The sequence below is a fragment of the Manis pentadactyla genome, chromosome 18 (assembly GCF_030020395.1).
Source record: "Manis pentadactyla isolate mManPen7 chromosome 18, mManPen7.hap1, whole genome shotgun sequence".
NCBI classification, from domain to species: Eukaryota; Metazoa; Chordata; class Mammalia; order Pholidota; family Manidae; genus Manis; species Manis pentadactyla.
In genome coordinates, this window is record NC_080036.1 from 523,421 (window position 1) to 538,194 (window position 14,774).

The following is a 14,774-nucleotide window of genomic DNA, read 5'->3' on the forward strand; positions in this document are numbered from 1 at the left end:
ACACAATTAGAGAAATGCTAAGCAATGAATGATACACTCAGCAGGTAGAGGTCACTAAATATTTGAGTGATAAGTTGAATTAAACCTTTCTGGATGGGAGTCAGTGATAGAGTGTGTAAATTACCTAGCAAACAGTAGATTGACAAATGCTAGCTCTGCTCTATGAATACATACATTTGCCTCAGCTAGACTTTTAAATAATCACATTAAATACGTGACGTTTCGAGGATTTACTCTTCAAAAAAAAGGAAAGAGTATTTAAAAAATATACAGTTTCATTCAGTTTTCAAACTGAGGCTGAAAGGGGCTGATTAAATTTCCCAACTTCATCTACCTCACTAAGTGCTGGGACCAGGATATAAACCAGGGAGTTCAGTGTTATATATGCATTGTGCAATTGTGTTCTGCTCTTCCTGAAGGAAGAGAAACAAAATGTTTGGCTTCAGAGTGAAATTCCTTACCAAGGGCAGAAAAGAATTCAGTACTCAGTAGCCTAGGCTTAAGTCTGACATGGGCTAAAACTACAAAGAATTTATCCCAGTTTTGATAGTTGTTTCCACTTAAAAGCTTGCTTCCTGGTCACATAACCCAAACCCACTCAAGGTTGCTTTTTCATTTACCTTTGGCTTTTCTAGTGCTCCCTTTAGATGGCCTTGTTCACACTTGGTTGCCTTTTGCGATTTCCTTGTAAGCTATGATTTTAAATAAATACATATTTCAAATAAAAATACATCAAATAAAAAATTCTAGAAGACAAACACACTGTTTGGTGTGTAGAGCCAATAACATGGCCTTGATAAAGCTGCCAAGAGATGGTCCCTTAATGGATACTTGGTGCCCTTGTAAACATCTTTATTCTACCTCTGTCTTCTTCTCACTAGTCTTGGCCACCAGAGCTAGAGTCTGCACAAGCAGGAGTACTTCCCTGAACCCTATGCCATTCCTAGCTACAGAGGGCTGCAGGCGTGGGTCAGAAAGCAGGGTGATCATAGGAAACCCACTGTATTTTGAGCAGGAGTCGAGGTGGAGTGAATTCCTGGATTAGGAAAGGGGAAGCCCTTGGGATTTAAGTATTTTAAAAAGTCTCTGTTGAAAATAAAATTAACATTTCACCTTCTGACAAAGTGTCAGTGGATTCCATTTTCTTGTGATAGAATGAAAAACCCACGGGATCACCAAATAGCCCCAATGTCACACCCACTCCTTTCACCTCATGCTTGCAGAGGAAGTCCATGGCATTCAGGTACGAGGCTCAGCCTCGGGAGAGTGGGGCAGGGGTAGAACCCGCCCCCAGCACAAAGTTTTCTGACATATGGGATCCTCTATGATCATTTTCCGTCCCTTGTCCCTTTGACTACTGGAGCCACTGTGGGGAACCTGGGGAAAACTAGAGCCCCATCCCAACTTTTTCTGAAGTTCTGCTGTATTGTGGACCAGAGTCTCATTTTTCCTTTCCTGTTGAGAGAAAGAAGCAGAGCATAGGTGTGCAGCTCCCTGCTACCACCCATCTTTATTCAGCTGATTGTTCTCCCTTTCACCGGGTGCTATTTTCCTGCAGTAACTCTACCTCACTGCATATTGTCAGGTAAAGGACCTGTGGTTTGATTTCCACAGATGTATCTACACCAACTCACCAGGATAGACATGCCCACATGCAGGGCTTCCCAATATGAAATATTACCAAAGAAACTGCGCCCTCAATACATATTTTACCGTGTCTTTTGACTATTCTTTGCATGTAAAAAAGAGGAGACTAGCTTATCTGATGACTGATGAGAGACAAGCTGAGGAATAAAACCTATCAGGTGGCTCTTCCCAGTTTGCTTACAAGTCTGGCTATGTCTTCTTCCAGGTCTTGCAGCGATCTTTCCCTTTCCACGGTGGTGCTATTCTGCTTCTCCCACTCATCATCTTCTGTCAAGTCTTGGGGCTGAGTAATCTCATTTTCCAGCCTGAATGACACAGGCACATGGTGTTAGGAACAGACCGCTTCAGAACTGAAAAAAACACTTCTATCAGTTTTAAGGGTACTTCAGGGTCAGTAAATATGGCTCCCAAGTCGGAAACCCATCTTTCCTGGGTCCTTACCATGATAATCACTTCAAAGGCAGGAAAAAAAATCACTTCAATGTTTGACCTGATTCCCAAGTCAAACACCCTAGTGTTCTTTCAGCTCAGGTGAATATCATCCAATCTTTTAAGAATCTCTTTGAAACTTGCTATAATTCAGAGTTTGAGCCACAGAAAATGCCAAAGAATGAAGAAGAAACTGCTACATAAGATATAGGTGTCTAGAGCAGGTAGGAAAATTCAGCTTTATCTCTTCTCCTCTATCCCATCCCTTGGATTGGGAACTTCCCTCAAGAAACCCCAGCACTCACCTCTGTATTTCATCTCTTTTCTCATGGATTTTGAGAAGAAGTTCCTGATTTGCTTCATCTATTCTTTGCAGATCTCTTTCAAGGTCTGTGTTCAAACAGTCAATGTTCCTCTTTGACTGGGCCAGTCTTAAGATCTCCACCTCCTCTGTACTATAGATTCAGCCCACGAAAGGAACAAGGGCCAGTTATCTCAGGATCAGGGATCTTTGGGCCAGAATGGGTATCTAGGAGACATGTAATTCAACAACCTGGCTGTTTCTGGGAGCACACCTTTCCTTCTTCATAGGAAATTGTATTTCTTAATCATGCCCTTCAATTTGTTTCAGTAATTCTCAACTCAGTCAGCAAGAGAGGATTTTCCCAGGCTTTCTTGATCAAAGTGCTCAATATAATAGTACACTTCCTCCCTGGTTCCAGGAGAAGTTTGCTTCCTTAATAGCCTCCTGTGTTGGAGAGAATGGCTTCTCAGGCAAATGGTGCACAAAATCTGCTCATGAAATACACTTGAGTATTTTCATCCGGGCACCTGGCACATCACTTAGAGTTGGTTCCTGCCTTATGCCACAAGAGCTCTCCACCAGCAGATGCGGCTTCTGTTTTCCCCTCCCTCCTCGCATCTCAAAACTTCTCCATTCCTGCTACAAAGCTTGAGAAACTACCGTGGGAGATACTCCACCGAGTACACACACATATGATCCAGGCATTCACTTTCAAGGATACAAACATCTTTTTTGAAGTGAATTTGAATGTAATAATAGTAACACCTCAGTGGTTTAGAAAGGGTATCTGGCAAATGGGAAGCTCTTAATAATGTTTTCTTTTTGTTGTGTGTCAGTTAATTGGTTTCTCTTTGAAATGATTAACTGGGAATAAAGTGTGAGGGAGAGGTCTTTTGTTTTGAGTAGGAGTGAGGGATGATTTTGGCAAAGTAAGTCCTTCCTTGGAAGGGCTGATTGGATGCAGGATTTACAATAGTTGTCACTTCAGGAGGACATGGAGTGCTTGGGGTGGTGTCAGCAGGGGGTTGGGTAGACAGGAGTGTAGGAGGGAGGGAGGGGGGAGATGAGAGAAGTCATGAAGAGCAGACCTGCTTCACACCTTGGTCCTTGGATGTGGCTTTGCATAGTCATGATACTTACTCGTGATCCAGCTGATCCTCCTTGGGTTCTTCCATTGTAGATTCCCTAAAATACCAGCAGAGATGTATTGGATGAATTGGGGAAATGGGTCCATTTATGAAACACAGAGCAACTAGCCAAGAGTCCCAAAGGATAGGGACAAAATCAAGTGAACTGATTTCCTCCCTCCAACCCCCAGGTTTTGGCCATGACAAAACCCAGCCCTTTGATTCTTCTGTCCCTGATCTGACTGTACCTCAGGTAAGGATACAGTGAGCATACAGGGATAATTCTGGAAAATTCAATGTATGTCCTTCTAGTGGGTATATGTGGAGATGGTTCTCTGGAACAAGAACCCTTTCAAACCTTGCTCCAGATAATTAGAATCAATAAAGGTCATCCATTCCTCTTAAGTCCCTTTTTGCTCTGTGCCCAGCTGCTTTCCTTAAGGCCCCATGGGCATGAATGTAGGTGCATAACCACCCTGAAATGTAATCTTTCTGACCTCTAGCCGGGGCTCTGAAAGGATCTTCAGATATTAAGATCTTTAGTATTAAATAGGGCTCAGGAAAACCAAGCAGAAGTAGATAATTTGGTTCATTCTGTACCTTAGTTTCCTCTTTTTCTCCAATTCTTCAATAAACTCTGTTCCCCTTCTGATATAAATGACTTCCTAATTCTACCTTAGTCATTCAGCTTCTGAAGTCTAATCTTTCCCCACTGGAACCAACCAGTAGAGTGTCAGAACCTTCCAAAGGGCCAGGACTCTGCTATAGACATAGGATGGGTGGGGCAGCATGTCACAGTGGGGTGGGTGACAATGCTCATTTATGCAGTTCCAAGGCTAGATGGGTGCGTGTGTTTTATGGCCGAGTCTTCCGTTTGGTGGTGGTCACTTCAATGGTTGTGATTCCTGGGTAGTGTGAAGGGGTGGTCCCTGTGTTTTATTTTTCTCGCAGATTGAGCTTCCTCTCTGCCCGAGTGTGGCTATGGGAACCTGGGTCCTAAGGCAGCAGTCTGATCCCATAACCGCTCATTCATCTGACACACACTGGAACAGAAGAGCACTTACGGGTGCCAGGCTCTGTTCTAAGCATGAGGGAGACAGAGTGAACAGAACAGCCCAAACACCTGCCATCACGGAGTTTACATCATAGGGTGTGTATGTGAGGGTGGGAGGGGTAACACAACGCAATAAATGAGTACATTTATTTTATTTTGTATGATAAAAAAGGGGAATGCTATGAAGAAACATAAGTGAAGAGGGTGAGAGGAAAATCAGGAAGTACTGTTTATGTGGGAGGGAATTGAAGTTTTAAATAGGGTGGTGCAGAGAAAGAAAGCACTGGGCGTTGCTGGACCCAGAAGTGTGGTGTAGATGTGTTAAGAGGCCTAATCAATGGGAAGGAAACCTTAGGTTGTGCTGAGGTGAACACAGAATCCTCAGGCCTCACGACCAAGGGCAATAGCAAACAAGGCCCATGGCCCACAGAAGCATGGGCCAGCACGCAGCCGAAGGGCCAGCAGACCCAGGGCACCAGCAGGAGGTGTGAGGACACAAAGCTCCTCCTTTGATGCTTAGTGGATACATAGGTTTTCCTGCAGCTGCCACTATTCTGGGAAAAAAGAGAACTCTGGAGAGGGAGAATCTTTCTAAAATACTGAGAAAATACCCATAAGAGATTTTTAACTGGGAAAAGTCCATGATATCTCGAGTTGGCCCCATTGTATTTTCTTCCAACTTCAGTCAGAGCAGGGAGAGGGGAAGATAAAATCAGTTACACTATGTAAAGAATATGTTCCTGCATACATGAGTCTGTACACTTTGGCCACATTCTGTACAATTTGTAACTTTTTGCAAAAGTCAAGGAAACCTGGGAAGTTTTGGATCTCTACTGAAGGACTGTATTGAGTTGATTTGTGGATCAGAGTGACTTCTTAACATACTGTAGTTTCTAACAAACTATTTGTAAAATTAACGCCTTCTGATGACCCCCCATTACCGTCTCCCTTCTTCCTGAAAGAAGGCATTTCGTTGCATTATGAAGCTATACACAGAAGAGTAATTAAGTAACAATTCAAGCCAATGGCCTGCCTCTCCCAGGAATTAATGGTAGGGAGAGTTCATTCATCCCAGCTGGTTATATAGCTTTTCCAGGAAATGCCCTGGACCAAGGTTATTGTAGTGACTAATGGATTGGATAGGGACTTTAACTGGGGTAAAAATAAAGCTCTGTCTCCTTCCTGGGGAACTTTTCTCCTGGAGGGGCTACCAAAGGCAAACCTGTAGGGGCAGCAGAACCCCAAAGCTTGGGACCTTGTGTGGGATGAGGACAACAGACTGCTATTAGTGAGAATTGCTAAATCAAGGTAGAAACAGGGCCTTGGGGGCAAATTAAGGTCCTTGATGTAAGCATTGCTGCTATTTGAGAGGTGGCTTGATTAACACCCAGTGCAGCTTTAGAGCAGCTGTTTTCACCTCATAACTTTTCCAAGCTCTGCTGGGCCCTGTGCAGAAGAGTCACTGAGACACATCAGACTGTGCTGCATTGTGGCCGGGAACTCTGGCCTTTGCATGGCAGTCTGTTGTGAGAACATTCCCTCCTCTTCCAGGCTGGGCACTCAGGATCTATTTCCCTGGCCCTCTCCCTTCTGCTGTGATGGACACTTAGCTTGGCTATTGTGAATAGTGCTGTGATAAACACAGGGGTGCAGATGTCTTTTTTAAACTGGGCTGCTGTATTTTATTATTTATTTCTGTATGTATGTATGTATTTAGTTAGTTGGTTACTTACTTATTTATTTGTTATTTATTTATTTGTCATTAGTCTACAATTACATGGGTAACATTATGTTTAGTAGACTCCCACCATCACCAATTTACCAAAGGGTAAGGGACTAGGAAGTCTGGTTGGGAAGGGAGGGAGAAGGGTAGAAAGGGGCCATTATGATTAGCTCACATAATGTGGGGGGTGGGTCCCACGGGGAAGTCAGTATAGTACAGAGAATTCAAGTAGTGATTCTATAGCATCTTACTCCGCTGATGGGCAGTGACTGTAATGGGGTATGTGGGGGGGACTTGATGATCTGGGCAGTCTTGTAACCATAATGTTGCTCGTATAATTGTAGATTGGTTATTGTGAATAGTGCTGTGATAAACATAGGGGTGCATGTGTCTTTTTTAAACTGGGCTAGTGCATTCTTTCTTTGTCTCTCTATGTATGTATGTATGTATGCATTCATTCATTCATTATCTATCTATATATCTATCTACCTGTCTATCTATCTTTCTGTCAATAATATTCAATTAGATGAGTAACATTATGTTTACTAGACTCCCCCCATCACGAAGATGCCCCCAGATACCCCTTTGCAGTCAATGTCCATGAACTTAGTAAGATGCTGTAGAATCACTACTTGTCTTCTCTGTGTTGTACAGCCCTCCCTGTGACCCCACCTCCCACATTATACATGCTAATCATAATGCACGCTTTCTTTCCTTCTCCCCTTATCCCTCCATTCCCAACTATCCACCCCAGTCCCTTTCTCTTTGGTAACTGTTAGTCCATTCTTGGGTTCTGTGAATCTGGTGCTGTTTTGCTCATTCAGTTTCTCTTGGTTCTCCTTCTCCAGAGATTAGTGAAATCACTTGATACTTGTCTTTCTCTGCCTGGCTTATTTCACTGAGAATAATACCCTTTAGGTCCTTCCATGTTGTTGCAAATGTTAGGATTTGTTTTCTTCATATGGCTGAATAATATTTTACTGCTCATCTTCTGATGGACACTTAGCTTGGCTATTGTGAATAGTGCTGTGATAAACATAGGGGTGCACATGTTTTTTTTAAACTGGGCTGCTGCATTCTGTTATCTATCTATCTATCTATCTATTTATAATTAGTCTACAATTACATGGGTAACATTATATTTACCAGACTCCCCCCATCACCAATTTACCAATGGGTAAGGGACTAGGAAGGCTTGTTGGGAAGGGAGAGAGAAGGGTGGAAAGGGGGCATTACGATTATCTCACATAATGTGGGGGGTGGGTCCCATGGGGAAGTCAGTATAGTACACAGAATTCAAGTGATTCTATAGCATCTTACTCTGCTGATGGACAGTGATTGTAATGGGGTATGTGGGGGGGGGACATGATCTGGGCAGTCTAGTAACCATAATGTTGCTCATATAATGGTAAATTGCTTATTGTGAATAGTGCTGTGATAAACATAGGGGTGCACATGTCTTTTTTTATACTGGACTGCTGCATTCTTTATGTATGTATGTATGCATTCACTCATTCATTCATTCATTATCTATCTACCTATCTATCTGTCTACCTATCTTTCTGCCATATGTAATATGCTAGGAACACACTTATTTTCTACTTAAGTTATTCATTTAGTCAACAAATATGTATTGAAAACTATAAGCCACGATAAGTCCAGATCCCTGCCTTCAGTGAACTAAGACTTGTGAGTTTTGAAATAATTCTAATGCTGTTTCAGGTTTTCAGGATAAAGGTGTCTATTATGGTAGTCTTAAGGACAGTTTAGTGTTTAGCAGTCATACTTCCAGATTCAGAAACAAATTCTTAAACTCTGATTTGAAAAGACAAGACCCTGCACTTTATTTTTAAGCATTTTATGTAACTGTTTATGTATGTATAGCAAGAAGCATTGTGTGCACCTATTGTATGTTTTTACTGATGCAGCCCTAAAACTTGCAGTCTTTGCAAGTGCAGTGCTGAGTTTGGGAGGAACAGAGAAACCCTGTAGTTCTGGGGTTCCTTAGACGAAGATAAGGTGAGTTATTCAGTGGTCCTTTGTTCTGGCTCCCTGTTTCATGCATAATAAACCTCCTGCAGTTCCCTTCTAAGAACAGTGTTGGTCTGCACGCTTAAAGGATCATGACTATTATTTCTCTAAAAAAAAAAGGAGGGGTTATAAAATTATGATAGGGTAAAAAGAATGCAATAGGGCATTTAAACATTTTAACTTTGGAGGTGGAAAAATTTCTAGGCGTTTCTATTGAGTTAGGCTCTGTTGGAATCCATTATAACTGTGACAAACCCCTGGCATAATACTGACCAAGGTTGACAAACATTTCCTGTGGTCATTCCTGGGACACAGAAGGTTGGGAAGACTGTAGTCTTCTTTATCACCTCTTGAGTCTAATAACACTGATCAGCTCGGAGAAGCTTGCTGAAGAACATCCATATTTGGTTATTGCTCTTTGTCTAGGAAAATCAAATTCAGCTGTGAATTGTGAACCAAGTGGTGCAGAACTCATTACTTCGAACAATGGCTCTCCAGCCTGGGAAGCATGTTTTATCTTTGGACTAGTAGGGGCTTATTCCAGGCTGGCTGTGCTCACAAGAAAAATCATTTAGACACAGTTCAGTGGACACTCGCTCACATCTCTTTGACACCTCTGGCCATTTCTGTTTAAGGAGAAATCCAGTACTGCTGCAGGAGGGTGTGCTGAGTTAGAAGTGCATTTTGAAAAGCCTGTGAAGTTTACACAACTTTGTGTTATTATCATCCAGGTTTCTGTTTTCTGTGCTTCAGAGTAGAAGAGGCAGGACGGATGCTGAAGTGACAATCAAGAGAACTTTAATAGCAAAGTTAAAACATCCTCACCAACTCTCATTTTGGATGTGCTAAACTAAGTGCCTATACCTCATTATAACCACAAAACTACAGAGCAGAAAAAGACGAGCCTACCATTTTCATTATAAAAATCAGGAAGCCAGGGTCCAAGGTTGCTAAATGTTTTTCTTAAAGTTGTACAGCAAATAAATGGCAGAACTGGGATTAAAATGCCAAGTTTCTGATTTCTAATGATCCTGCTGTTGCCAGGGAATCTAGGGTGGGCAGATGTGAAATCCTTGCTCTCCAGATTTGCTATTTGCAACCATATGAATTTGTTATATCTGTAGATTAAAAAAATTAGCAATGTCATGATTTAATCTGGTTTCACTGATTGGAATTGACAGTAGACACGCTCTGATTATACATTTGGTTATAAAAATGCATCATAACATGGTACATACGCATATATGCAAAGTCTTCTTTCAATTAGTATTTGTTTTGGCTTGAGGAATTCTCATATTAAGATTTAATAAAATGGGGGAGGTTTTCTGGTTATTTAATCAATAAATACCTTAAGGGGTCTGGAAGAAAGGGAGGAAATAAACCCTAATATATTCCAACTATGCACCTAGGCATTTATTATATGTCTTTTAAAAAGCCACAATACCCCCCTGTTCTGAGAGAAATCTTCTGCATACGTGGATGTTTTATTGCCCTGGTCTAGCTTGGATTAACACATAGTCTACAGGCACACACCTGATCATCTACATTTGCTCTCTTACAACACTAAACTATGTTTTCTACCTTTATCTTGTATCTACCTACCACTTCAGCATTTTATTAAAAATAATAATAATAAAGAGAGAAATGTAGTATCCACACATAAATCAAGTATAAAAATCAAATGAGTATTCATATTTGAACTGACTGTTTAGAGTTCATAATGCATGAGCAAAACTGAAAGTTTCTGTGATGACTGCCCTTGTACTGTTCACTATGTAACTTATTCATTATGTAAGAATTTGTTCTCCATGTAAGAACTTGTTTGTTATGCCTCAGAAGATTGGAGACTGACGAAAATTAGGCTTGGGGTGGATTAATGATTGTGCATTGAGCATTGACTCCCCTATACAGAATTTTATTGTCGTTAACAATCATTTGATCAATAAATATGAGAGATGCCCTCACAAAAAAAAAAAAAAAAAAAAAAAGGACAGACTTCCAATGGTAAAATAAATAAGTAACCGGGATGTAATGTATAGCATAAGGAATATAGTCAAGATAATGTAACAGCTTGGTAGGGTGATAGCTGGAACCTCGAATTATGTATATAAATGTTCTACCACTGTGTTGTACACTTGAAACTAATGTAATGTAATACTGTGCGTCAACTACCCTTCAATAAAAAAATAATTATTAAAAAAAAAAAAAAAGCCACAATAATCAATAGGCAGGAATTATGTCACTGATGAGGCTGAGAGAGGTTAGTTTCTTGCCCAAGACCTAAGTCAGTATGGAACAGATTTGGAATCTGAGCTCAGGTCTGTCTGTCTCCATGCTCTATTAATTACATCACATTGCTGTTTTGGGAAAGCAAGATCAAATTATAAAATAAATATTGGTTTTCTTTTCAAATTAAGCATTCTATCCAAAAGGACAGACAGGTGAAAGTATTTCTGATGGCTTTTGTTGAGTGGAAAGGCTGCATTCTCTATATGGAGTTTAGGAGGGTATAAATTCAGGCCTGCTTCCAGAAAAACATTGAAGACTTTGTTTATAAACTGTGTTGGCTATTTGTTTAGAACTGAGTGGTATTTAGGTACTCTTCTGCAGAGGCCCTTCCATATAGAAGTGACCCACTTACCACTTCTGGATTGTTGCCAAAGTGCAGTGGGTCTTAGAGGACCCCTCATGATTTTAATGTGTTTCCGCATCCCAAGGTTTAGATACTAGTTTTATCTTATGTGACAACCTTTGTCCACTTATCTTTCTGAAATAGTATTGAGAGACTTAATGCTAGAATGATCCAGGGGGTATCTTGCTATAATGCTTTCAAACAGGAGATCAGAATCACCTTGGGCGGTTGGTGGAAATGTCTAAACTTACACCATAAGCTGGAGTTTGGGTGCTCTTAAAATCACTGTGGTAGTGCTGGGAAGTTGAAATTAGGCTTTACTGAGCTGGTTTCAGATTTGTAGTGTTTTTGAACTGGCATACCCATGGAGAAACTGAGGCTCTGGAAAGTCCACACTCACATGGCTGAGTTTGGACTTAAACCTTGACATTGCCCTCAGGTGTCTGGTCTAGCATTCTTAACATGTTTAAGCATCCCTCTCTCTTGAGCCTTCTTTCCTCCCTATGTCTCTGACTCCAGGAGTAAAGAAACGGTTGAAGAAAACTGGGCGCTGAATTCTACTTTGAAGTTCAGTCTTGGCTTCAGGCATTGCACAGAACCCTGGAGGGCTCTCTGGGTTTCCCTCTTCTTGAGTTTTCAGTGGTTTATCCTACTAGCAGCCTCTTCTCTCTGCAGCTCATCCTTCTGAATTTAACAAGGGATTTACACAACTGTCCAGCTATTCAGCAGCCCCTGAATTACCTGTTAAGTTGCCACTGGAAGGCAGGAGGATCTAGTTAGTGCCAGCATACGTGAGTTACTGATTAACTGATTTGAAGCAATCGTGCTTTGTCTTTCAACTGCCTTTACTTCCTTGTTGCTAATCCACAAGAACCAAGCATTTGAATTGAGCTTCACGCTTCTCTCTTCTCTCCCTCTTCAGTTTAACTGAAGGGGTCTCTGCACCTCAGAACAGGACTCCATGGAGTGCTAAAGAACCTCTGCCAAACTACCCCTGGTGGGAACTTTGAAGATCTATATGGTTTTTTCAGGGTCAGAATCTTGGGCCAAAAGTTCAGTGAGTTGATTTGCTGTGTAATTGCATGCAGTTGAGTTCTCTAGACCTCCTATTTATTTTTACAAAACAACTTTTTCTGAACTCTGAGTGATGTGGGAGATATTGAAAAGAAATTTTTTAAAAAAGACTTCTTTACAGAAGAGGGTAATGTATTTGTATAAGGAGTTAGGATTATATAAATATCCTCTGATTTTTATTTCAATTTAAAGGGGGTTCCTTACAATCATTTATGTAAAAGAGTAAAAAAGGGAGGGTTGAGGGGGAAAAAAGGGAGGGTTTTCTTGTATGCATAGAGAATATTTCTTGAAGGCTACACAAGAAACTAATAATTTTGGTTGCTGGGATACAGATATCAGAAGTAAAGTATTCATTGTACACTTTTTTATGCCTTTTGAATTTTGAAATTTAATAAATAGAATTAAAGTAGAAAAAAAGAATATCTAGGTTTCAGTAATGAATAAGTGGTAGAAGTAGGGGACTGGTAAATAATTTTAAAGAAAAGCAAAGCAGTTCTCTCTTTTACTATCTGCTTAAGTCTCAAAGTTCACATTTAGTCATTTTTTCCCCCTGAATTCAGTAATTTTAAAAATCAGAGTTCTTAACGCTCTTCTGGATCTCTGTAACAGGGCTGGGGACATTTTCTGATTTTTCATAATTTTCTTCCCTCTCATAAAACATCACCTATTGGCTGCAGTGAAAGTCAGTGGGCCAATGGGAACAGACTTGTCCCACTTAGGAGCTCCAAACCTATCTTACGCTGGCAGTGTGTTCATGGAGTGAAGGTTACAACATTTCTTTATTTCCCACTATCTCTTTTTGCCCATAAAGAAATCCCTGCAACGTGCTTTTATTTTATTTTCCTGAGCAATGTCTGAATGTGAATTAGAGGAATATTTTCTTCTCAAATTGAAAAAGAAAAAAAAATGGCTTGTATATAAATATTTATTCCCAACCACAGCTTTTCTTATTTAAAATAGGCTGTGCATTGGAAGTATTTTTTTGTTTATTGAATAAGTCATTAAATACAGTCTTGGAAGAGAGGGAACACAGCCTGTGTACCAACTTATTTTTCACTTTTCAAAAGAGAAATGTGAAGTCTATTATTTAGCATTCAAGTTTCAGTCAAAAGCAAACACTCATCAGGACCAGTTCTCAGCACATTCTTGAAAATTTCTCATCTTAAATTTGCTGAAGTAAATAAAGTATATATCTTCCTACCAAATCTTCTTATTTCATGTTACTTTTTATTTGTTGGAAAAGAATTACTAAATTATATTATCTTCATACTTAACAATCTAAAAACTTAAAAGGGCATTAATGAAAATACTTCCTTCCATCTCTGTATCTCAGCCATCCAGTTTTTCTCTAACAGACCAACAATGTTAGTTTTTGTGTATTTTTCAGAAAAACATGCGTTTTTATAGAAATATGTATGCACACACAGTAGTCTCCCCTTATCTGCAATTATGCTTTCTGTAAATTGTTACCCACAGTCAGCTGTGGTCTGGGAGCAGGTGATCCTCCTTCTGACTCAGAAGGTCAATAGTAGCCTCCATCACAATGCCCACATCATTCCCTTCACTCCCTCTCATCGCATAGCCATTTTATTATCTTGTATCATCACAAGAAAGGTGAGTACAGTACAATAAAATATTTTGAGAGAGAGACCACATTCAACATAACATTACAGTATAGTTCTATTTTATTATTATTGTTAATCTTATTGTGCCTAATTTATTAATTAAACTTTATCAAAGGTGTGTGTGTATAGGGAAAAACATACTCAGTACTACATCGGTTTCCACTGGGGGGTCTTAGAATGTATTCTCCATGAATAAGGGGGCTACTGTACAAATACATATGGACGCTCTTTCCCCTCATTTTAAAAATCAAATGATAATGCACCATTCACATGATTATTTTTTCTTGTAACAATATATTTTGTATATCATTCCATATCCATACACAGAGCTTCTTAATTTTTGTTTATCTTAGAGCTTTAGTTCACAGCAAAATTGAGGGGAAGGTACAGAGATTTCTCATACACTTCCTGCCCCCACATAAGCATAGTCTCCTCATTAACACTATACCCCACCAGAGGGATGGATACATTTGCTACAGTTGATGAACCTTCAATGAAGCATCATTCTCACCACAAATTTATGGCCTACGTTATGGTTCACTTTTGGTGTATATGCTATGGGTTTTGACAAGTATATAATGACATGCACCTATCATATGGTATCATACACAGTATTTTCATTACCCTAAGAATCCTGTGTCTTGCATATCTGTGTATCTCCCACTGTTAGACTCCTGGCAACAATGGATATTTTGCTGTCTCCATAGTTTGGCCTTTTCCAGAATGTCATGTAGTTGGAATCATAAAATATGTAGCCTTTTCAGATTGGCTTCTTTCACTTAGTAACTTTTAAGTTTCTTCTGCAGCTAATTTGTTTTTAGTACTGAATAACATTCCATTGTCTGGATGGACTACAGTTCATTTTTCCATTCAGCTGTGGAAGGACATCTTGGCTGCTTCCAAGTATTGGTAGATAAGAATACAGCTGCTACAAATATCTGTGTGCAATATATATAATTTTCAGCCCCTTTGGGTAAATAGTCAAGGAGTATGATTGCTGGATGGGAGGAGTATGTTTAGTATTATAAGAAACTGTCAGACTGTCTTCCAAAGTAGCTATGCCATTTTGCATCCCCACCGGCAAGGAGTGTGAGTTCCTGTATTTCACATTCTTGGCAGCATTTGGTA